The sequence below is a fragment of the Oryctolagus cuniculus genome, chromosome 9, assembly GCF_051225735.1.
Source record: "Oryctolagus cuniculus isolate XC-2025 breed Fujian yellow rabbit chromosome 9, ASM5122573v1, whole genome shotgun sequence".
Taxonomy (NCBI): Eukaryota; Metazoa; Chordata; class Mammalia; order Lagomorpha; family Leporidae; genus Oryctolagus; species Oryctolagus cuniculus.
In genome coordinates, this window is record NC_142875.1 from 123,654,165 (window position 1) to 123,679,706 (window position 25,542).

At 47.1% G+C, this 25,542-nt stretch overlaps 1 long non-coding RNA gene across 8 annotated transcripts in view; it reads right to left on the bottom strand.

The window, feature by feature from the left end:
- LOC108176986 (uncharacterized) overlaps positions 1-25,542 on the bottom strand; it is a 63,996-nt gene that overhangs the window by 33,328 nt on the left and 5,126 nt on the right. For 3 of the 8 annotated variants that reach the window (XR_001793695.4, XR_016213598.1, XR_016213599.1), the window contains 2 exons: positions 24,535-24,683; positions 19,090-19,195 (listed from right to left, as the gene is read on the bottom strand). This is a non-coding gene — a long non-coding RNA (uncharacterized LOC108176986). Of the gene's footprint in view, positions 1-9,188; positions 9,694-19,089; positions 19,196-24,534; positions 24,684-25,542 lie in introns of those variants that run through there. The other 5 variants (XR_016213596.1, XR_016213601.1, XR_016213602.1 and 2 more) reach the window with 3 other exon arrangements.

Genomic DNA, 25,542 nt, shown 5'->3' on the forward strand with positions numbered 1-25,542 from the left:
TGTATGCACGCTCTAAGCAAGAGAACAAGAAAGCACGCGCTCCCGACCTCACAGTGTTGTATGCAAATATGGCCCCTGCATCACAGCACAGAGAATCGAAAGCAGTCTTTTCTTAAAGAGGCCAGGTTTAGACCTGCATGGTCTGAAAGCTACGTGTAGCTATTTATTTATTTTGCATTTTGCAGGTGAGTCTGTATTACGATAAAATGGTTTTCAGGATGGGGCAGGCAGCAAACCCAACCCTAAGACTGTGTTGTGGCTGGCACCGTGGCTCACTAGGCTAATCCTCCGCCTTGCGGCGCCGGCACACCGGGTTCTAGTCCCGGTCGGGGTGCCAGAACCTGTCCCAGTTGCCCCTCTTCCAGGCCAGTTCTCTGCTGTGGCCAGGGAGTGCAGTGGAGGATGGCCCAGGTGCTTGGGCCCTGCACCCGCATGGGAGACCAGGAGAAGCACCTGGCTCCTGCCTTCGGATCAGCGTGGTGCGCCGGCCGCGGCGGCCATTGAAGGGTGAACCAACCGCAAAAGGGAAGACCTTTCTCTCTGTCTCTCTCTCTCACTGTCCACTCTGCCTGTAAAAAAAAGAAAAAAGACTGCGTCGTTCTTAGGAAAGCACTGTCCAGGTAATCTGAAATGTCTCTGAAGCCATCAGAGACAGAACAGGCAGAACTGGGTAGGCTTTAGCCCAAGAGTAACTGAGAAAAAAAGCGTTCCGTGTGTCTTTGTGCTGCTATAACAACACACCTGAGACTGGGTAATTCATAAAAACAAACAAACAAACAAACAAAAAAACCACCAGAATTTATCTCTTACAGCCCTGAAAGCTGAGCAGTTCCAAGGGGCCAGCAGCTGGTGAGGGCACTGCTGTTGGATCCTCACGTGGCACAGGGCAGAAGGGCAAGTGCAACCCAGCAAGCTGGTCAAACGGTGTCCAGAGCCAAATTAACAACAGAGAATGGTCGTGGCCTAACCACTCGTCAAGGCCCACTTCTTAAGACTATCACATTAGTAGCCCCTGAATTTTATAGAGGGTGAAGTCGCAACATGAATTTTGGAGGGCACAGAAACTCCAGGCCCTAGCACTTCCGACAGTGATGGTTTGAGTTATTACTGTTGTCCAGAGGTTCCTGTTTCCTTAAATACCAAAATATTTCCCCAGTTTTATACTAAGAAATCAATAACATTGCTTCTAACATACAATAATAAAACTATTATTGAATTCAGCTGCACTAAGCACTAAAGCTACCAGGGTGAACTAAGACAGTCCTTGGTCTCAAGCTTAGGAGACAGAGAGATGTTTAAGTCATAGTTTAAGTCATTCAAACAGTATTTTAATAGCAAGTTACATTTTTAAAGCAATTAAGAAAACACAAGTGGCTGGCCTACACATGGATGTAGTTAATCTTTACTCTCAGGTCCATAAAAGCCCAGCAAGCAGATATACAACTGGAAGTCAGAGCAGCCTCACTGGCCACTGGCACTGCCTCAGACAGTAGACAGAGTCCATGAAATGAGCTGTTCACCACCAAGAGCAGAGCTTCTCAAAGTGTGGGTCAGAGGCCACCATGCTTAGGAATCCTGCTGTGATGAACACTCCTGGATTGCTTCTCAAAAACTTACTGTTTGGGGCTGGCACTGTGGCATAGCGGATAAAGCCACCACCTGCAGTGCCAGCATTCCATATGGGCGCCGGTTCAAGTCCAGCCTGCTCTACTTCCCACCCAGCTCTCTGCTATGGCCTGGGAAAGCAGTAGAAGATGGCCCAAGTCCTTAGGCCCCTGCACCCAAGTGGGAGACCCAGAAAAAGCTCCTGGCTCCAGGCTTCAGATCAGCTCCAGCCATTGCAGCCATTTGGGGAATGAGTCAGAGGATGGAAGATCTCTCTCTGTCTCTATCTCTGCCTCTGCCTCTCTGTAACTCTGCCTTTCAAATAAATAAACAAATCATTAAAGAAAAAAAAAAAAACTTACTGTACCATCCTAGCAGTGCTGGATACTGGAGTCTTCATTTTACAGAAATCTTTCCAGGTTATCCTTAGAGAATGTTTCAGAATCCTGCTGTTGGGGTTTAACACAATGATTTTTATACATCTGAACCTGCGACATGATGGCAAACATGTCCTGAGTTTCTATTAGCTTTCATTACAATTCTAATTCCATTCTGTATGTTGCTTTATGTAAGTTGCTTTATCCACTTCATTGTCAAACGTGAGCCCGAACTCTTCTCAATGGTGTTGAGACCTAGACGCTCCTTTCCCGTATTGCATTTGGATTCTTGGTGGACTTTACTCTTCCTCCTATCGCGTCATCCTAGGTAGTCCCAGTTAAATGCTATCCTGTTTTGTTGTTAACGTCTTCAACGCCATTTTCAGCCCTGCCACACAACTGGGAACCGTCACATGCTTACTGCGGCCATGTTGGATTTCTTTTCCTCTTGCAGTTGCAAAGGAGAAGCTGAGCAGAGCTCCTGCCACCCCTCCTCTGTGGGCCGTTTGCTGTAGAGTCCCGCTCTCCCTGCTGGTGCCTCTCCGTCCCGAGTGCTACTGGCCTGAGTCAGTGGCATTCCCATGGAGAGAAATGGCTGTTGTTGTTTTTTTTTTTTTTTTTTTTTTGGGGGGGGGGATGTAATTAATACACAAATGTCCCAATAAAAAACCTTAGAGTGTGGTGTGGGTATTTAAAGAATAGTTGAACGATATTTTACATACTTTTTTAAAGAATGAATTTCCAATTTTCCTTTTTCTCCAAGATTAAACCACCTACTCATTTGAAAGGCAGGGTGGCAGGAAGGGGTGAACACACACGCACACACACACACACACACGCACACACACACAGATTTTCCATCTGCTTCTTCATTCTGCTAATGGCCTCAACAGCCAGGTCAAGGCCAAGCCAAAGCCAGGAGCCTGGAACTCCATCCTGGTCTCCCACATGGATGGCAGGGGCCTAAGCACTTGGGTCATCTGCTGCTGCTTTCACAGGCACATTAGCAAGGAGCTGGACTGGAAACAGAGTAGCTGGGACTCAAACCAGCACCCTGACACGGGAGGCAAGCATTTGAAGAGGTGGCTCAGCCCGCTGCACCTCAACACCAGCCCAACAAAGAAGTATTTTCTATTTGAAAAATTCTCAACTTCTAGTTTGAATAAAAACATGAAGTGTACCTTAAGTATACCTTACAATTTAAGAATATTTTAGAAAAGTTTGGCAAATGATATAAACTGCCTACAAGTCTTGGGTCTCAAATTCCATCTACAGGGAGCTGGAGAAAGGGTTTTCCTCTTAGAAAGTGCACTGCCCTCCTCGGTCTGGCCAGTCCTCCGGCCTTCAGAATACCTGGCTAATCTGTTTCTTGTGGAATTTGAGAACTGCAGCTCTCACGCTGATATTTTAATGCACCATGTTTTAACTGCTGTCGCCTTGTTTTATGTGCCCTAATTGAATATTTTCGATTTTGTGCTTATGGCCTGGAGCAATTTAATCATCAAGGATGCAATTTAATAAATTGAACAAAAAATGTCAATGTACAGTAATGCGTGGGACTAACTGCCATGGTGCCTCCCTTGGTGGCATGCAAGCAGCCGCTGCTTAATAAATATTAATTTATGATCATGACAGTCCTAGAGGCAGGGCGCATGGCATTTGGAGTTCATTTTCCTTTTCTCTCAATCTGAGAAAGCCACTCTCCTAGCTCAGTTTCACAGTCTACAAAAGGAAATAGGTTTTGGTCGTTATTATTAACCAAGGCCAGTGAAGAAATGCAGAGGAACTAACTTAATCGTTGTCTTTGTATTTGAAGGTGGAAGCTACCAGGTGTTTTCTAGGCTCAAAAGAAGATTAGAATGAACTGGGTTTGATGGAGAAATACTCAGGGTAGATGATGAAACCTTGGAAAGCCCCTTCTGGAGAGCTTTGGACAAGGTTTTTTGTTTGTTTGTTGCCTCTGATGGCCATGGCAGAAGGTTGCTCCAGGTGATGCATATGGCTTTGCCATTCTAAATGGATTTCAAGAAAATGGTTACTGGCCAGTTTGCATGGTCCCTTAAAAATTACGTGGTCTAGTGATCAAGACACTTGGTAAATGTCTGAACTCAGAAATCGATCCAAGAAACATGGCTGAAGGCAACCATCAACATTACCAGCAAGGAACTGGCCAACTGCAGGTCCGTCAGGAGCCATGGACCACTCGTGACCTTTGACTCGGTAATCCCTGGACTCTGGTGCAGGGGTCCGTACACGGCAGGCCTCTGACCTGCTGCCCAGTTTTGCAGTTTGTGAGCTAACAATGGTTTTTACATGTTTAGATTATTGAAACGAACTTGAAAAAAGAACATTTCATGACTCACTGAAGATGAAATAAATTCCAAATTCACGGCACATATACAAAGCACAAGTGCGCGTATTTATCAATGGTTGAACCATCCGAGCAAAGGGCAACTCTTTTTCTGAAGACAGTCAAACAGGATTCTGTGTCCTTGCTGAGAACTTAGGAACTCACACGTGGCCACGGCCTCAGCGGGACTTTTTCCCAAGCACAGTTGATTTGAGAGCTCAGGTCCTGGACCCCTAGCATCCCGCCCTGCCCTGCTCTGAGTAAGGAAAACACCATCTATTACATGACAGCGCAGTCTGCAGAATGAAGTAGCAGCATGCATTGACATTGCTTTCTGAATGCTTCAAGATGCACAAGGATGAAGCTGGGACAGCACGTCTGTAAGATCAAATATGGGACCGGCATGGACCACAAAAGGGAAGGGCATGAGGAAGTTAAGATACAGCAAGAACCCATAGAAAGATGCAGAAGAGGGGCCAGCGCTGTGGCGCAGTGAGGTAAAGCCCAGCCTGAAGCGCCGGCATCCCATATGGGCGCCGGTTCTAGTCCTGGCTGCTCCACTTCCACTCCAGCTCTCTGCTGTGGCCTGGGATAGCAGTACAAGATGGCCCAGGTCCTTGGGTCCCTGCACCCACGTGGGAGACCCAGAAGAAGCTCCTGGCTCCTGGCTTTGGATCAGCACAGCTCCGGCCGTTGCAGCCAACTGGGGAGTGAACCAGCGGATGGAAGACCTCTCTCTCTGTAACTTTCTCTGTAACTCTGTCTTTCAAATAAATAATATAAATCTTTTAAAAAAAGAAAGATGCAGAAAAGAAGTTTATCACCACAACCTCTCACATATTTTATGAACAAACAGAAGAGAGGTGCTGGAGGCTCCACTGAACAACAACAAGGAGAAGGAAATGCCAATCATTCTGATTGGATAAATGTGCATTGTGGCCGGCGCTGTGGCTCACTAGGCTAATCCTCCGCCTTGCGGCGCCGGCACACCGGGTTCTAGTCCCAGTCGGGGTGCCGGATCCTGTCCCGGTTGCCCCTCTTCCAGGCCAGCTCTCTGCTGTGGCCTGGGAAGGCAGTGGAGGATGGCCCAAGTGCTTGGGCCCTGCACCCCATGGGAGACCAGGAGAAGCACCTGGCTCCTGCCATCGGATCAGCGCAGTGCGCTGGCTGCAGCGCGCTGGCCGCGGCGGCCATTGGAGGGTGAACCAATGGCAAAGGAAGACCTTTCTCTCTGTCTCTCTCTCTCACACTGTCCACTCTGTCAAAAAAAAAAAAAAAGTTCATGTGCTTTAAAAAAGAAAAAAAAATAAAAAAACTGTGCAAGGGTTTCAAAAAAAAAAAAAAGTTTGTACCAAATAAACTTATAAAAAAAATGTGCATTGTATACCAGGATATGACTATCACACTGTACCCTATAAATATGTACAGTTGTTAAATGCTCACTTAAAACTTTTTTTTTTTAAAGATTTATTTATTTATTTGAAAGACAGAGTTACAGAGACAGAGGAAGATCTTCTACCTGCTGGTTCACTCCCCCAATGGCAGCAATAGCCGGGGCTGGGCCAGGCCAAAGCCAGGGGCCTGGAACTCGATCCCAGTCTCCTACAAGCACTTGGGTCATCTTGTACTGTTTTCGCAGGTGCATTAGCAGGGAGCTGGATCGGAAGTGAGGCAGCCTGGACTTGAACCAGCTCCCGTAAGGAATGCTGGCATCACAGGCAGTAGCTTTACTCACCATACCACAGCACCAACCTCTAAAAATGTATTTAAAAGAATGTTCATGGATATGGCAATGTTAACTAGCTCGATGGGATCATCTCACATGTTTCAAATTATCATAGTTTTCCCCCGTAAGTATGTACAATTAAAATAATAATGTTTCATAGAAAGGAAAAGAGGTTTAAAAATGTCCTAACTGGGGCATGCATTTGGCCTAGCAATGAAGTGTGCAGTCGGATGCCATATTAGAGTGCCTGGGTTACTACAGCCTCAGCTCCGCTCCAGACGCCCGCTGCCCTAGGAGGCAGCGGTAATGCCATCACATAGGAGATCTGGACTGAGTTCCAGGCCCCTATAGGAATTTGGGGAATGAGCAAGTAGGCGCTTGCTCTGTTGTTTCTTTCTCTCCTTCCTCCCATCCTCTTTCTTCAAGTAAAATAAATAAATAAATAAAACTTTCGGGGTGATCCAGGGAGTGATCCACCCGGCGCAGTGTTCAAAGCTGTCATGTGGTGATGACGCTGTTAGGTGGTGGCCGAACACTGATGGTTATGCCACATGAATGAACAGTGACTGTGCCCCTGGTTCTCTCTGTGTCTGCTGTATCAACGATACTGGGGGTCAGGAAACAACTGAAGATGGTGTTGTGTGCTGTGGTCTGGGCAGTAGGAATAGCACTGTTCTACCAAGACTGTGGTCCAGGTGGCAGAAGCTGGTGAAACAGGAAAGAAGAGTAAGAGGCCCTGAACCACGTGTTGAAGAAAAATCCATGTGATGCACTGACCGGTTAGAGGTGGCCCTTATACAGAAATTTCCCCAAGGGCCAACAGTACCTACCATGTGCGCAAAAAAAGCAGTTTTTAATCAAACTGGGTTAAAGCTGATGGTCATTCTGGGAGACATGTACCATTAATAAGATGAAGCCATGAAGAAAGTAAGTTCATTTTATGTTGCTTGAGAAAGATGATGGGCCTATATTCTTTCAAAAATAATTTAAGGTGGGGCTGGCGTTGTGGTGCAGCGGGTTAAATTCCCCGGCCTACAAAGCCGGCATCCCCTTTGGGCGCTGGTCCGTGTCCCCAGTTGCTCCTTTTCCAATCCAGCTCTCTGCTATGGCCTGGGAAAGCAGTAGAAGATGGCCCAAGTCCTTAGGCCCCTGCACCCATGTGGGAGACCAGGAAGAAGCTCCTGGCTCCTGGCTTCGGCCTTGCAGCCATTCAGGGAGTCAATCAGCAGATGGAAGACCTCTCTTTCTCTCTCTCTACCTCTCTCTGTGACTCTTTCAAACTAATAAAATAAACCTTTAAAAAATAATTTCAGGTAACGGCGGATCATTCCACATCAAATATCTTGTTAGCTGACTAGAATCTCAACCTTCCCATATTCGGCAGGCATTCGTCTCAGTTTGAAACTCCAGGAAAACTGATTTCTGCTTTCCACTAACACCTGTTTTTTGCTATTTTTTCTTCACTTTTTCAAAAACAATAGGAAGGCTCTCAGTTAATATGCAAATCAATGGTGTCCATTAACAAGGCCTGCATTTGGAATAGTAACAGTAACTCATCACAGGGGATATTTTGAAACCTGTTAGTGAGATTTTCTCCGTTCTATTTTCCTTATTTTTCCCTAAGGTCTCATTTGCCTTAACAGGATTTATGAATGCGATAAAAGGAATACAAAAGGCTAGGAAGACTTAGTATTTAGCTTCTGATACCAAAATAGGATTTAAAGAAAGATAATAGTGTTTTAAACCAGATTTTGCTCAGAGACAGTTTTATAAAATTCCTTACCATGAACCCAACAAGACTAAGCTCACATCATGGATTTTCTTTCACAGCGTACACAGCTCTTCCTCTGAAGACAGCTAAGACGTAAGGACAATGAAGGAGAGGGAAAGACAGGACAGAGGTCAGCCCTCCTGACCCACGAGAAGGATGACAGGGAACTGGAGGAAGTCAGATTCCCCAGTTCTCACCCCTATGTCCCATGTGAGCTTGAAACTCAGCAGTTAGGGTTTCACGAACATCCAGAGAGGTGTGTGGAAGCTGAAGGGCCCGTGGACCGGTGGCAGGTGCAGAAGTGTGGAAGAGACTCTGACCCCCAGGAAAACTCCAGCTTCTGGCCTGATGCACCCCAAGATGGTGTGAGGGAGATGGCACGAGGGGAGCAGCACAGGGTGGACAGAAGTGGGCAACACTGCCTCCTATCATCCACAGGTGTCTCACTGAGGGGGTCCCAGGGTGCAGAGGGAGGCAATTTCTGATTGGCTGAGCATCCACGCAAAAGCTGTGTCATGCGAACAGACAATTCAGTGATGGGTCAGGACTGGCATCCTGAGGTTCAACAGATGTGCAAGCAGGGCCACGCCGCACCCCAGATCTCCACAATGCAGGGCTCCCAAGGAACACTGAGAAGTTTTAGGAGATAAAGGAGCTGCGATGCTTTATACATCGGAGTGTGTACAAGGAGAGCGACTGCCCTGAAACACAAGAAAGAGCAGGAGCTGCATGAGGATTAACTACGATAAATTAGCCCGGGTTCTCAGGGTGACCATCCATCTAGAAGGAAGCTGAACTAAGACATGTGTCTTCAAATGCACGGCATTAGTTCCAACTGCTCTAAGTAAGAACTGTCCCAAGCCATGAATAGATCATCTTCTTCCAATGACATTAAAGCTGATTTCAGAATACAGTGCTATTTTAAGATTCTTCAAGTATTTATGGAGATACAAACAAGTAGACTGATTACCACTACTGAAATTCTTTGGAAGTAACAAAGCACTATAAAAATCCATGCAAACACCCTTGAATAGTGGGCTTCACCTCCTGTTCCTTGTTCACCTATTGCCATTACTCTAATTTCCCCCTGTGACCCATGATTTGCTAAATCCAAGGAAATTAGAAGAAATTCGCTTCAATTCAGAATCTGACATCTTGTTGTGGAATTCATTGAATAATTACTTATGAAGAAAATTCCTCTTCTGTTTGTATTTTTTTTTTCTGTTTTTTGCTTCTATCCTTTTAGTCAGATGGAGGAGATCAAGTGTACAGTGGCATTGCACATTCAATAATAGAAGTAAATGTAAAGGCTCATCCTTTGGTAAGTCCTGTGTGTAAATGTTATTGCTTTATATCCTTTATTGCATTTCATCATTACAGTAACTTTACAAGCGGGCATTGTCTTCACCTTTATTTTACAGATGAGAAAATGTAAGACTTACATGAAGTCACTCCATCAAAACTGATACAGCTAACAAATGACAGAGTTGAGCTTCACACCGTTTTGTTGAACTGGCCAGCCCCTTCTCAGCCATGTCTCTGGACTCTGCTTCTGGTCACCCTACTTTTTCATCAGTGTCCTGCAATCACACTGCGGTCTCTTAGTTGCTGTGGTCCACTTCTGAGTTTCATCCATTTATTCCACCTTGTTGAGTCTTTCCTAGGTATCTTGTATTGTGCCAGGCACCAGGCAGAGTAGAACATAGCAAATGTATGGTTTAGTGGGTGATGTGGATTGGTCAGCAACAACTATACATACATAAAACTAGGACCCACTGAGGTTCAACGAACAAATCTGGAAACGACAGTAAAGATGATTGGATTCTGACTGGGCAGGCAGTCATGGAAGCTTCCTGAAGAGAGTCTTAAAGGAGACAAGGGAAGAAAACAAAGAGAGATGGCCAAGTCAATGATACGGCCAAGAGAATGGTTCATCCAGTGCGTTTGAGAGTAAGCAGGAAGATTCATTCATGGGCAAATCATGAGAGGTCTTTTCTGGAGGCTATGGTAAGCCACTGAAGGTCTGAGGCTGGGAGCTACTGAAGCCAGAATTGCTGAGAAAGTTGTGACTGAAGCAACCTTCTCAGTAGCGGTTTATTCAATACGCTTTACTGGCAGTCCTGGCCCTGATGCAGAGGCAGGACTTGAATCTGTGCATTCTGATAGGGATGGTCGATGTCCCAAGCAGCGTCTGAACTGCTGTGCCAAATGCCCACCCCCAAAACTCTGTTCTTCATAAGACATTACGTGCCTTTTAATTTGTACAGTGGAATTTTGCAGAAGCTATTGGATGGGTTCTATCAAAGACAGCTATCTTCTATCAATCTTGAGATTGACAAATATTTTAAACAGACATGTATATTATCTTTATGGACTAACAATCTTGTTTTTAAAGTGACTTATTATATATTCATTGATAAATATTTAAACTTAAATTAGTTGATAAATATTGATAAAATTGGAGTTTGGGCTTTCATGAAGTATCAGCAGAGGCAGTCCACATAACCGAGATGGCTTTAGGTTCCTTAATCATTTGCTAGAGTACAAAGAAGCCCCAAGGATGACTGACAAGAAAGGGTACTGGAGCCGGTATCAGCAGATTCTCACTGAGTCTTTACTCCACCACGTGGTCCCTATGTGACAGAGGAAGCCACCTAAACACACAAGCCTAAGGCTCTACTGTTCCTCTCAAAACGCTTCTTTAAGCATTGATAAACAAGCTACTGTATGTTCAAATTTTATATTTCAAGGAATTTGGAAAGTGAACATCAGTGCATGAAGCTGTATTGCCCTTATAATTTTTCCTATTTCTTTTTGTTATTTTGTTAACTGTGGCTTGAGTATATGGACGATTAAATTTATATGGTATCTTTAAAGATGAATAAAGAAATGAAGATTTATTTCAATAATATCATAAAACTTGTAAGCAAGGAAAAATTCACTTGTAGCCATCTCAAAAGCCCAAATGAAATATGTGATGCCTGTAATTTCTGTGTTATGTTCATAAGCTGTTTCTCAGTGGAACATTCTAGAACATGGCAGGCAGAACCCTGTGGTTAAAGAGTGTCCTAGGAAGAAATGGCCAGGCTTTCACTGGTCACCAGTAAGGTAGCTCTGCCTGTGTACAGTCTAGTCAAGAGGAAATTAAGGGGCCGGAGCTGTGACGCAGTGGGTTAACGCCCTCGCCTGAAGCGCCGGCATCCCAAATGGATACCAGTTCAAGACCCGGCTGTTCCACTTCTGATCCAGCTCTCTGCTATGGCCTGGGAAAGCAGTGGAAGACAGCCCAAGTCCTTGGGCCCCTGCACCCACATAGGAGACCTGGAAGAAGCTCCTGGCTCCTGGCTTTGGATTGGTGCAGCTCCAGCCTTTGTGGCCAACTGGGGAGTGAACCATCAGATGGAAGACCTCTCTCTCACTCTGCCTCTCCTCTCTCTGTGTAACTCTTTCAAATAAATAAATAAATCTTTTAAAAAAAAAGAGGAAATTAAAATCAGAAAACTTCCTTGCTGTAGCTATGAAAAATGTGGGCATCATCTGAAAATCAAACTCCTATTTTTAAGGCATCATCACTAAGTTATTATACACACTTGATCTCTAAATGCCATCTTGGTTCAATACTGATCATTCTACAGGCACCACTTCAACTACAAATCCTGACCATGTCTACCCTATTCTCTCATTAACAACTTTATTGAGATATGGCTGATATAAACTGCACAATTTGATGCATTTTGATAGCCAATACTTCCAAAAGTTCCTGTGTCCCTTAGAAACCCCTCCTTTCTTCCCCACCTGGGAAACCACTGCTCTGCTTCCAGTCCCTAGCGATTAGCTTGCACTCTCTAGGATTTCACAGATAAGGAATCACCACACACACTCTTCTTCTTCTCCTTTTCTTTTTTTTTTGACAGGCAGAGTGGACAGTGAGAGAGAGAGAGACAGAGAGAAAGGTCTTCCTTTGCCGTTGGTTCACCCTCCAATGGCCGCCGCCGATGTGCTGCGGCCGGCACACCATGCTAATCCGAAGGCAGGAGCCAGGTACTTCTCCTGGTCTCCCATGGGGTGCAGGGCCCAAGCACTTGGGCCATCCTCCACTGCCTTCCTAGGCCACAGCAGAGAGCTGGCCTGGAAGAGGGGCAACCGGGACAGAATCTGGCGCCCCAACCAGGACTGGAACCCAGTGTGCCGGCGCCACAAGGCAGAGGATTAGCCCAGTGAGCCACAGCGCTGGCCACACACTCTTCTTGTCTGGCTTCTTTCTCCAGAAGAATTATTTTACAGTGCAGCCACGTACTTGTCTCCCCACCAGGCCTCTTGCAAAGAGTGCTGTGATGAACTACACATGTCTCTGTGTAGACACTGGCTTGCATTTCTCCGGGGCTGGGTCACAGCTTCTTAAGACACTGTTTTCCCAGTGGTACCAGTTTTCATGCCTACCAGCAGTGTATAAGAATTCCTGCTCATCTACATGTTTCCCATCATTGGAACACCCCATCCTTTTCACTACGCCTATTCTAGTTCATGTGCAGCGGCATCTCGTGGTTTTAATTTGCATTTCCCTGATGAGGAATGCTTCTGTGCCTCTTGTCAGGTGCTTATTTGCCACGTATCTTCCTCTGTGATGTGTCTGCCCAAACCTTTTGCTCATTTTCTATTGCGCAATTTGGTTTCTTACTACTGAGTTTGAGAGTTCTTTATATAATCTCGGTTCAAGGTTTGAATCACTATGTGATTTGCAAATATTTTCTTCTAGACTGTGGCTTGTCTTTGCATTTTCTTACCACCTAGCTAATTTTACTTTTTTTGTGTGGTTTTATGGGCATTTTATAAAAACAATGATGACAATTATATTTGTAAGTAGCTTCTGCAGGAATTCAGCCATCGTAGAGAATGTTGTAGAAAGGCTGAGATGACAACAAAATTTTAGCTCAATTAACTCATCTAAGAGGCAGTTTATATAAACTGTTCAATGTGACTCTAAAGTGGGGAATTCAGTTCTCTGTAATTCACAGACCTTATTTCCAAAAATTAAAACATTTAAAAAATAATTTTGTTGCATTTTTAAAAGTGAATTATATTCTAAATGTAAATAATTTACTTAAATTATAAAACTATTTCAGATGTAGAAATTCTTTTCTATCTCTCTCTCGCGCGGCGCTGGCCTCTCTCCCCTTTCTTCTCTTCATTTAAGTATTTTAATCTGAATTATTCTAATGAGATAATTTATTCAGTTTCTATGTCTTTTAACCTTTTATACACAGAAGACTCATAATCATCAGATTGGCCACAGAATATGATTATGTGACTCACATTCAGTAATAAATGAAAGGGGAGACTATGTGCAATGCCGTAAACCTTTTACAAGGCTCTCTCAATTCTTACGATGCTATCAAAGTTCTGTCAAATTCGTCTTGGAATTAAGACAAATAGATGAGAATGTTTAAGCAGTGTGCAAACATACTAAAGCGGGAATCCTAGACTTGGCCACACCTTCTACACACAATGGGAAGCTCAATGTTGCTATACAACCCTCTTCAATAGATTCACCACTAAAAATCTTCTCTGCTTCTCATATCCCCAAGTGCTTGTGCCTATTAAATGTAGTCCCCCAAACATAGCTGAGCTCGCAAGGTCTAGATATTCTTTCCAAGTAGTTGCTTTGTTCTCCTGCCATGGAAACACTGCCCTGATTCTGTACCCTCCCCACAAAACCCACCCCGGTTACTCAAGCCAAACAGATACAAGGTGTGCTGCTTTATTCCTCTCTCAGTTTCAGTTCTACTGCCCTGTGCAGCCACCACTGTGTCCCCGCTGACACCCCACCTCCATTCTTTGCTTCTGTCTGTCCATCACCCACAATGTAGCCAGGTGACATCTTCAAAATAGAAATCCAAACACATTACTTTGCTGCTCACATACCTGCCATAGCTTTTTATTACTTTAGCAATAAAGTCCAGGGGACAGGCATTGTGGTACAACAGGCTAAGCCACTGACTGGGGAGCCCACAGCCCCTATCAGAGTGCTCGTTCCAGTCCTAGCAGCTCCACCTTCTACCCAGCATCCTTCTTAGGCATCCTGAAAGCCAACAGTTGACGGCTCAGTTACTTGGGCCCCTATCACTCACATGGGAGATCTGGATTGAGTTCCAGGCTCCTGGCTTTGACCTGGCCCAGCTTTGGCTGCTGTGGTCATTTGGGGAATAAACCAATGGATGGAAAATCTTTGCCTGTCTAGCTCTTCAAGAAGATGAAAAATAAACAAACATTTAAAAATAAATACCTCATTCATAAGAATAAAGTTAAAATTACTTAATGTGACTTTCAAGACTCTCCACATGGGGCTTTATTTTTTAAGATTTATTTATTGATTTGAGAGGCAGAATTACAGAGAGAGGGAGAGACAGAAAGGTCTTCCATGTGCTGGTTCACTCCCCAAATGTCTACAATGGCTGGGGCTGAGCTGATCCGAAGCCAGAAGCCAGCAGCTTCTTCCAGGTCTCCCATGTGGGTACAGTGGCCTGAGCACTTAGGCTGTCTTCCACTGCTTTCCCAGGCCATAGCAGAGAGCTGGATCAGAAGTGGAGCAATCGGAATTCAAACCAGCACCCATATTGGATGCTGGCACTGCAGGTGGAGGCTTAGCCCACTATGCCACAACACCAGCCCCTGGATTTTATTCTTAAGGCAACAAGAATACAAGAAGAAAGGGAGACAGAATCACAAAAGATTCATAATATAAAACTAGCAAATCTCAGCGGCTGAATAGATATTAGGTTGTGGTGTGCATCCAATGAGAAGATTTAAGTAAAAGGGCGTTGTGAGACACACAAAAAACCCCATTAGTTTACTGCCATTATCAGGTTATTATTATTCATATGTGCCTCTCAGTAGATCTCTGAGAATAACTGAAGACTAAAACTTCACTTAAAAAAAAAAAAGCCACACACTTATTTCAAATGTTTTAAAGAGAGAAAGGGAGATATCCCATCCACTGGTTCTTTCCCCAAATGTCTGCAACAGCGGGACTGGGCCAGGTCAAAGTAGGGGCCCAGAACTCAACCCAAGTCTCCCATGTGGGATTCAGGGACTCAACTACTTGAGCCATTACTGCAGCCTCAGAATATAGATGAACAGGAAGCTTGAACCAGAAGCAGAGCTAGAACTCAAATCCAGGCCCTCCCATATGGGATGTGGGCACCCCAAGCGGCATGTTAACCCTAGGCCAAATGCTCATCCCCAGAATTTCATTTTTAAGTGGGTTGCTATTGCAGCCTAAGCTCATGAAACCCTTGATATGGCTTTGGGTGCTACATGGTCTGGATAATCCGATAAATACTGGACCACTGGACATCTTCATTTGCATCTCCATCCCTTAGACTTGATCTACATTGGACAGTCATCCTGCAAGTGGCTATCCACTGGGGAGGAACTGTGAAGGTGACGGAAGCTCCCCAGGGCTTACCCATGACTGACACCTACTTAGCACAACCCGCAGCTTCCCGCGTCTTCCTCCCCTTCTGCCTACGTGCTCTACTCCTTGGCTTCACCACTTCTCTGCTCACCGACCTTGAAGAAGACCCAACATAAGCGCTGATCTAGTTCTATTTATGGCTGCTTCAAGGAGTTCGTGGAAAATGGAATTCCAACATGAGTTTATTTTTAGTGCAAACTTTTTGAAATTCATACCTAGTTTTTTCATACTAGACACTTCCACAACTTTTTGACATACTCTTGGATGCGGTATCCATCATGACTGGTCACTTCTAGTAGGCCTAGCTGCTCACTTCCACTCCCAGATTTTCCTAATATGATTGATCCAAACAGGCATTTGAGCAGGACCCCAACTGTTAACTCACTGGTTATCACTGGATCAGGTCCCTAGGGCCAACTACTCAGAGGCTGCCCAATTACTTGATGCCACAACACACAAAGTCACAAGCTTTGATGCTCACTGAGTAGGCATTAAGAGTGAGAATTCTTTGAGAAAATAGTCAGTTAGAGCAAGATCATTCACAACAACCGGCATTTGTGAGGCATCAGAAGCATTATCATATAATCCTTAAGAGTATGGATTCTGGAGCCAAGCACACTAGGGTGAACTCCTGGCTCTAACTGGTAACCTTGGGCAAGGTGACTTAACTTCTTTGTCAAAATGGAATAACAATAGTCCTCTTATAGTGCTGTGAAAACTAAGTGTGTGTGTGTGTGTGTGTGTGCAGGCTGCAAGCACTTTTGCATGCATGGTATAAGATTTACAATCAGGGCTGGCCGTTTAGTCTTGCGAAGGCATCATTTACAATGCTCATAACCCACATCACACTGCCCGGGGTTCCACTCCTGGCTCTAGCTCCTGACTCTAGCTTCCTGCTAATGTAGATCCCAGTAGGCAGCAGTTATGGCTCAAGTAATTGTGTTCTTGCCACATGGGAGACTGGGATTGGGTTCCTGGCTCCCACTTTCAGACTGGTCCAATCCTGGTTGCTGCATGATGGGAGTGAACCAGCAAATAGGAGTGTGCTCTCTTACTCTGTCTCACTCTGTCTCACTCTGTCTCTCTCTCTCTCTCTCTCTCTCTATATATATATATATATACACACACAAACACACAAATATATATATATTTCATGTGTATAAATATATATAAATTTACATATATAAATAAGCAAACACGAATTGTAAAAAAGTAAAAGAAATATTGGTTTTCTCTGTGGCCTTGGCTCCAAATGCCTCCTAAGAGGCCCGCCAAAATGATGCCAGCAGGGGTTGGCACTGTGGCATTGTGGGTAAAGCTGTTGCCTGCGATGCCAGCATCTGATATGAGTGCTGGTTCATATCCTGGGTACTCCACTTTCAATTCAACTATCTGCTAATAGCCTGGGAAACGCAGCAGAAGATGGTCCAAGTAGTTGGGCCCCTACCACCCACATGGGAGACCCTGATGAAGCTCCTGGCTCCTGGCTTTGGCCTGGAGCAGTCCTGGCCATTGCAGACATTTAGGGAGTGAAGCAGTGGATGGAAGATCTCTCTGTCTCTGTCTCTGTCACTCTCTCTGTCTGCCCCTCTCTCTGTAACTTTGTCTTTCCAATAAATAAATAAATAAATCTTAAAAAAAAAAAAAAGCAAGAAGACTATAGCAAAGTCATTACAAATAAGTAAAATGCCATGCCTCTTAGTGTCTGGCTACATGTAAAAAGACCGGATTCAGCTGTGTATTGTTCAGAAGTTTCTTTACACCTGCCACGAGCCATGTCACATGTATAGTCTAGTCTCTCCAGGGATGCTCGTCACTTAGGTCACTGAAACCCTCGGTTGATGGGTCCCTAGCTCTGCAGCATAGCAATCATTGTGAAATATTTCCTTAGGCGGCTGCCTCTGCGTAACAAGGATGGAGCGTCGGCCCTGACTCGAGGATGGGTGCCAGGAAATGCTTACTGATGGCTCTGCCCAAAGCCGTGCTCCTGAGCCCTCCCAGCCCCCCTGCCACTCGTCGGGGCCCAGGGGTGCTGCAGGACTGAGGATGAAGTCGGGAAAGGCTGATCAATGTATGTTCATCTTCCGCTTCCACTTCTTCTCCTGGAGGTGTGAACGCATAACGAAGCTGCTGAAAAGAAAGGCAGCCCGACAGAAAGAGGCCGCACATTTGGCCCTCGAAAATTCAAAATCTAGATCATTAGGCGCAGATCTGAGTTGGAGGTGCTGAATATTCATTCACACGATCGTGTGCACAGCGGCGCGATTTCTGTTCTCCACGTGGTGAACAGTGTCCTGACACCTTCAGGCTTACGGGCGCAGGCGACAAGGAGGAGGGGGACTCCCACTCCCCACCCACACCACCCCAAAAAGTCCGGCCACGGGACAAAATTACACACACAGCCTCACGCGACAAAATGCACACTAACCACTGCACGGTTAAGAGCTCTACTCCACCCCCACCCCCAACTGTGCCCTGCACTTCCTGAGCACACAGCATATTTTTCTCCAATCTACAATTTAGCTTTAAAGTTCACGGTTTAATAACTAAGCAATTCAAGGCAAGAGATCCGTTCCGAGGTATAAGAAACATTATTTGAAGATACAAAAAAATTTGAAAGGCACCGAGATTTTTGGAGAGGAAATCAAGATATTTGTGTCCGCCCTCTTCGCCGGAATCAGACAGCATCCCCAGCTAGCTAGGGACTCAACAACTGTTGAAGAAGCGTCCTAAGGTAAAGCAGCCACGGGACATGCTTGGTATGAGTAATGCATAGGGAGGATCAGCAAAACCTTGGAGGGACATTTCCCGCAGGGCACGGAGCCGTGAAGGGAAGATTTAGAATCTCCGAGGGAGCGGTGGGTGTGAAGGCCGGTGGTTATATGCTGCCACGCAGGAGGCCCGCATCCCACATCAGAGCTGCCTGGGCAGGGGTCCCGGCTGTGCCTCTGATCCCAGGGTCCGACCAAGGAGCGCCCTGAGGCAGTGGTGGTGGCTCCAGTAGTAGGGCCCCAGCCATCCACATGGGAGGCCTGGATTGCATCTCTAGCTGCTGGCTTCAGCCTGGCCCAGCCCCAGCTCTTGTGGGCATTCGTGGGATGAACCAGAGGATGGGAGATGTATTTCTGCTCTCTCTATCTGTTGGTCTATCCATCTGTCTTGGAAAAAAAAAAAAATCCAGGACAGACACAAGCCCTCCTGTGTACAGTGCAAGCAGAGGTACGCACTGGCCGGCGCACCTGTCAGCTTGGCCTTGGCACCGCAAAACACCCGACACGGGCGCTTAGGAGGAAAGGTTCCTTAGCGCAATTTTGGAAGCGCAAGTGCATGGTGCCTGTCTTGGCTCAGTTCTGGTGAGGACCACGTAGCGGATGGCAAGAGAGCACACTCAGGCCTTTGTAACAATCTGCTCAGGGGTTCCAAGAACCAGCTCCTGAGGACACGCCCCCAGTGGCCAAAGGACCTCCCAGTGGGCCTCACCCCTTCAACATCCCCGCCTCCTCCCCCTAGCACTGTGCTGGGGACCACACCCCCGATCACATGTGCCCTTGAGCATGCCAGGCCAGAGCATCACGTGCCTCCTCCACCGGGCTGGCCTCCAGGGGAGATGTTGTTAGAGAACCAGAAGCCCGTGTTAAGGAAAGCAGACGAATTCTCTAAACTGTGCAGACCCTCAAGTCCTCTGCACTGTGTGTTGGAGGAGACCCGTTTTCCTGCCGACCCGGGTCGTGTCAGTAAAGCAAAGTGATCTCCGGACATCCTCTATGTCAGATGTTTAGTACTCACTTTCTCCCTTTCTTCTGAAGAAGCTGCTCGCAATGAAGTTACTCAGTGTAGCCGGGAAAACTTGCACTTGATCCACTTCTTGATCAGAATTCTGGGTTAGCTTCTACTGGAAGACACGAAGCAGGAAAAATACGTTGTCAAACCCCGTGAGTACTCAGGGCTGAGTCAGGTAACTTTCTGATCACTGAACAGCAGTTGTGCAACAACGGCAGCCCTCTTGGTGCTGCATTATTTTCAAGAACACGTAGTACAGTGGGGCCAGTGCTATGGCATAGTGGGTAAAGCTGTCGCCTGCAGTGCTGGCATCCCATATAGGCACAGGTTCGAGTCCCGGCTGCTCCACTTCCAATCCAGCTCTCTACTATGGCATGTGACAACAGTAGAAGATGGCCCAGGTCCTTGGGCCCCTGAACCCATGTGGGAGACCCAGAAGAAGCTCCTGGTTCTTGACTTCAGATCTGCACAGCTCCGACCATTGTTGCCATCTGGGGAGTGAACCAGTGGATGGAAGACTCTCTTTCTCCCTCCCTCCCTCCCTCTCCCTCACCCCCCTTAACTATTTCAAATAAATAAACCTTTTAAAAAAAATGACACATAGTACTATAGTTCTTGTATCAGCGATGGCTTAACAAGGGAATGTAAGAGAATGCGTCCTTTTATTTTTAAGATTGTATTTTTATTTATTTATTTGCAAGGTAGAGTTATAGACAGATAGAGGAAGAGGCATCCCTTCCATTGGTTTACTCCCCAGATGTCTGGAGCTGGGCTAATCCAAAGCTAGGAGCCATGAGCTTCCTCCTGGTCTCCCACACAGGTACAGGGGCCAAGCACTTGAGCCATCTTCCACTGCTTTCCCAGGTCATAGCAGGGAGCTGAACTGGAAGAGGAGCAGCCAGGACTAGACCTGGTGTCCATAGGGGATGCCAGTGCCGCAGGCTGAGGCTTAGCCCACTATGCCACAGCGCCGGCCTTGACAGAACGTGTTCTAAAACTACAATTTCTCTTGGTACTGCAGCTCAGTTTGCAAACTGGAAATAGGTAGGCAGTGTTATCTCCAAAGTCTGATTGTGCAAACAGACACCAGTTGTAGGTCAAAGTTCTGTACTTTTTTTTTTTTTTTTTTTTTTTTTTTGCCTTGTAGGATGATCTGAGCTAAGCTCATCTAGTGAGATAATTACCCGACTGACAACAGGAGGCTAATGAGGGCACTGTGGTGTCTGCAGTACTTCCCAGTGACAGACGAAGCTGTGAAACATAGACAATCGGAGACATGGGACAGGCACTAGGCCTGGCAGTTAATCCGTTGCCGGGGATACGCACACCCCACAGCAGAGTCCCTGGGGTCCAGCCCTGGCTCTACTGCAAACTCCAGCTTCCTGCTAATGCGCACCTGGGGAGGCAGCCAGTGACGGCTCCAGCCCTGGGGTCCCTGCCAGCCATGTGGGAGATCCAGACTGGGTTCTGGGCTCCTAGCTTCAGGCTGGTCCAGCCCAGGTACTGCAGGCCTGTGGGGAGTAACCAGTACACAGAAGATCTCTGCCTTTGAAATAAATAAGAAAGGAAAAGGAAGAAGAGAAGAAAGCCAAGGGGAAGGCGTTGGGCACAGCGGAGTAAGCCGCCACTGGGGATGTCTGTCTTCCTTTGGCAAGTCTGGCTGCTCGACTTCCCATCTACCTTCCTGCTTATGTTCATCCTGAGTGGCAGCAGGTGCCAGCTCAATACCCGTGTCCCTGCCACCCACAGGGGAGAACCAGACAGAGTTCCAGGCTCCTGGGTCTATCCAGGCCCAGGCTTGGTGGCTGCAGACATCTGGGAACCAACCAGCATTTGGAAGACATCTGTCTCTGTGGCTCTGACTTTCAAATAAGCATGAGTCAATAAAAATTAGAAAAGAAAGAAAACAAAGACTTATCTGAAGAGACTAGAACTCAGTCTGTGGAAACAGGCACTGTCCCTTTCCAAGCAGCCGCTCTGGGAGTGCGGCCCCCACGCAGTGCTGCTGCTGCCCCAAGCGTTTCTGTTAGTGACTTGTTGAGCGCCGTGCTCTAACTCTGCAGGACACGTTATTTCTGTTACTCAGTATGGGAGCTGCCAGTTTTCTCAGGGGATGGATTTCACTGCTGGGACAGTGGACAGTTGTTTGGAGGGAGAAAAGCTTATGCACGGGAGAGGAGTTGAGCACCAGGCATGCGCTCACATGGACTAGAGTCCAGCATGGCCACAGTGAGCAGTGGGACGTGGGGCCCGTGAGCTGCTCGCCTGAGCCTTGTCGGCAGCCGAGCCACTCACTGTCCGTCCATCTTCAGCAGAGGCGTATGAACCGCGAACCTGTCCACAGACCACCGCTGGGCAAGATGCTGACAACCGAGGGGGACATCAGCTTCTCTTCTCAGTGAGCGCCCACAGAGGCAAGACTGTTGTGCAAATAAGTAAATAAGGAGGAAGCATCGCATCTCGCTGAGAGAAAGAGAGCAGAGATGCAGCCTGTGGAACAACCGCAGTGAGTTTCTTTTGAAAAGTAAGGGTCTGTTTTTCCTTCTAACACCGTCATGTCATGTCCGCTTCAGAAGCTGACAGAAAAACAGAACGAAGAGCAAAATGTCACACAGGTCCCACTGCCCCCAAGCAACCATTTTTAACATCTCGAGGAGGTTTTTTTTGGTAGGTGCTAGTTTCATTTTTATTACACTTCAAGCAACTTGCTTCAGTAAACATCTCACACACCCTGCCTCTGCTTCTCCTGTGTTGCTTGCCCTGCTGTCTCTAAACAGCATACACAAGAAGATGAACTTATTTTGATTTAAAATATGGATTCTTTAGGGCTTTCAGGAACAGGATTGAAAATCATGCGTGACATTGAAAAAAATGCCCCTTCCCCAAATGTGCATGATACAGTATGCGTCGATTGTGGATTGCTTTGGGACAAAAACATTATGAAGTAAAAATAAGTGTTGAAGAAGGGTGCAAAGGATTGACAAGTGCAGGGCTCCCAGCTCTGGCCAGACCTCGCGTCTTCCATGGTTAGAGCCGCCAACAGGGGGCTGTCCTTCCCGGGGCTCAAAATAGGGCTGGGTCTTGAGAGGCACTCAGCCCCTGCTGCATTCCCACTGCACCTGTCCTGATCTGATCCCAGCCACACACTGAATCACAACATTTTGGCCATCAACCAACCATATAGACAGTGGTGGTCCCGTGAGATTACAACAGGCCTGAAAAATTCATCTCCCCGCAAATGTTTATTGTCCCTTTTCTATGATCACACGCACACATGCTTAGCCTTGCGTTACTGTTGCCGACAGTATTCAGCAGAGAACCTTGCTGCACAGGTTGGTAGCCTCTGAGCAGTAGGCTAGACCATGTAGCCTGGGTGTGCTGCAGGCTAGACCATCTAGGTTTGCAAAAGGCGACAATGGTGTTCACCTGGTGATGAAGCCACCAGCAAGGACACGTTTCTCACAATGTGTCCTCGTCACCAAGCACCACCCAGCCATGCACCCTTCTGAGCCTGAGGCAGAGCAAAAGAAGTGAAGTGGAAAGAATCAAGTTCCTTGGCCAAGAGCAGGCAGAGAGCTGCAGGCTGGGTGGAGAGGTGAGGTTGATCTCAGATAAACGTCCTGGCTGAACCGGCAGTTCTGAGCTGGCACGGTGCAGAGTCACCTCCGAGACGCAGAACTGGAGGTGTGAATGACCACTGTTGCACGCCAGGTGCTGAGTCATGAGGTGCCCGCGTGTTTCCCACTGTGGTCTCTGGGCCTGCGATTGTGACACCACAGGCTAACCTTGACCTTCATGCCTTTCTGCGCCTGACACTCAGTCTGTCCTCACGTGTAGAAGACTTTGTTACTCTCCTAGGATTATGTGTCTGCCTCTCTCCCATTAAAAGCGAGCTCCTAGGTGGTCAGGAACCTGCCTTTGGATCTCCAGTGCCTACTGGGTTGCTTGGCAACATTAGGCACTCAATGAATACTTATTGATGGACCAAACCAAGAAAGCTGCGCAGGCCACCCACTACTGGGGGAAAAAATATAAGCAAACTTCAGTAAGTTTGTGGAAAATGGAATCAAAGATAAGATGAATTTGGTGCAAATAAAATAGAAATCTTTGGATACAAGGTGTCTCCATAAAGTCCATCAGGGAGTGGGCAGTTAGCCTAGTGGCAAAGATCCCCATGTCCCATATTCGAGTACCTGGGCTTAATACCTGACTTGCTCTTGATTCCAGTCTCCTACTATTGCAGACCCTGAGAGGCAGTGGTGATGGGTCCCAGCCACCCCACATGGGAGACCTGGGCTGAACTCCTAACCTTCAGCTGCAGCAGGGCCAAGTCCTAACCACTGTGGGCATCCGAGGAGTGAGCCAGTGGACAGCTGCTCTGTCTGTCTCTCGGACAACGGGCAGTGAGATCCAACACACTGGGTGGGTTATTTTAGGGAGAACAATATTTGAGAGATGTGAACTTTTTTCTTCCAAGACTTGGTTAAATCTAGCCTAATAGATTATCAATGCACTGTTTTTGGAGTACCCACCGCTCAGTAACATCAGTGACATAATTTGAAGTCAATCGAGAAAACCAAGTGCGAGGATCCTGCTTGCTCTAATGACACCTTCAGAAGGTACACAGCAAAAGATGAGGAACAGGGGCGGGCGCCGTGGCTCACTTGGTTAATCCTCTGCCTGCGGTGCCCGCATCCCATATGGGCGGCCGGGTTCTAGTCCCGGTTGCTCCTCTTCCAATCCAGCTCTCTGCTGTGGCTCGGGAAGGCAGTGAAGGACGGCCCAAGTGCTTGGGCCCCTGCACCTGCATGGGAGACCAAGAGGAAACACCTGGCTCCTGGCTTCAGATCGGCGCAACATGCTGGCTGTAGCGGCCATTTGTGGGGTGAACCAACGGAAGGAAGACCTTTCTCTCTGTCTCTCTCTCTCACTGTCTAACTCTAGCTGTCAAAAAAAAAAAGTGTTAAAAAAAAAAGATGAGGAACACAGCGGTAGAGCTCTTGTAATTGGCTGGAGTGGATAACAGGCGGCACTGGAGGGTGGTCACTTCCTTGCAAGTGGTTGGTAGCATCCAAGGTGGGGCTGGGGTGGGGGGGGGCGCTTTAAAGAAACAGAAACACTATAGAAGAAGGAGGGGATGGGGATGGGAATCGTCTTCCTGCAGAGGGCATTCTGGAAAAGTCTCAGTGAAGCAGATGGTTGAGAATACAGAGGCTGACGGTGGGGAAGACAGCGTACGCTGTGGTGAGCACCAAGCCAACAGGGAGATAGCAGGTGAGCCTAAGAGGAGGCAGAAGCACTGAACTCTTAGGGGAGGGTGTAGGTAGGCAAATAATGAGGACAAGATTGGCAAAGAGAGTGCACAGAAAGAGGACGCAGAGGAAGGCAAACGTGACTTTAAACAATGAAGGGCAGCGCCAGGAGAATAATGAAGCATGACCGCTTACTTACTGCAAGTTGATGCATCATGGATACCAGAAGCCGTTCTCTGTGTCTTCCTCAGCTGTTGGCCTTCCACCGCACAGCAAGCTTCTGAGATGAGCGCTTTCAGAATTCACTGAGTTCTCGAGTGGTAATGGAAGGCGCCCACAGCCACGCAGCTGGGAAGAGTTAGAACAGAGACCAGGCCCGCTTACCAATGAGACGCTCAGAGCCCACCTGGGGGCCAGCAAGGGTTTGTTCTGCCACCAGAGGTGTCGTTCAAGGTGGTGATGACTGAGACGGAGCCAAACGCAGCGGGGGCAGGCCAGGGAAAGAGGCCCATCATAAAGGCGACCCCAGAAGAGAACCCAGCCAGTCTGACCAAGGAGCAGGACTCGTGGTCCAAGGGAAAACCTCACAGCTTGCGCTGCGTGGAGCACACGGGCTACCCCAGTGACCGAGAGGGGTTGTTAGCGCTGTAATTTAGAACACCTGATTGCAATTCAGCCACAGTGTCTCGGCTGGGGTGTTCCCAAAGACAACGTTTCAGAATGGACTAAGTATGCAATTCCAAGGTTTTAAGGAAGTGTTTATGTCCTAGGTATCTCAAGCCACACAACTCTTCATTTACTCTAGAATTTATAAATATTTCTTAAGAACACAGGACGTCGGGACCGGCGCCGTGGCTCACTTGGCAAATTCTCTGCCTGTGGCGCCAGCATCCTATATGGGTGCCGGGTTCTAGTCCCAGTTGCTCCTCTTCCAGTCCAGCTCTCTGCTGTGGCCCGGGAAGGCAGTGGAGGATGGCCCAAGTGCTTGGGCCCTGCACCCGCATGGGAGACCAGGAGGAAGCACCTGGCTCCTGGCTTCGGATCGGCGTAGCACGCCGGCCATGGTGGCCATTTGTGGGGGGTGGACCAATGGAAGGAAGACCTTTCTGTCTCTCTCTCACTGTCTAACTCTAGTTGTGAAAAGGAAAAGGAAAAGGAAGAAAGAAAGAAACATAGGACATCCTTTGCAGTGCGCTGGGTCCTTTGG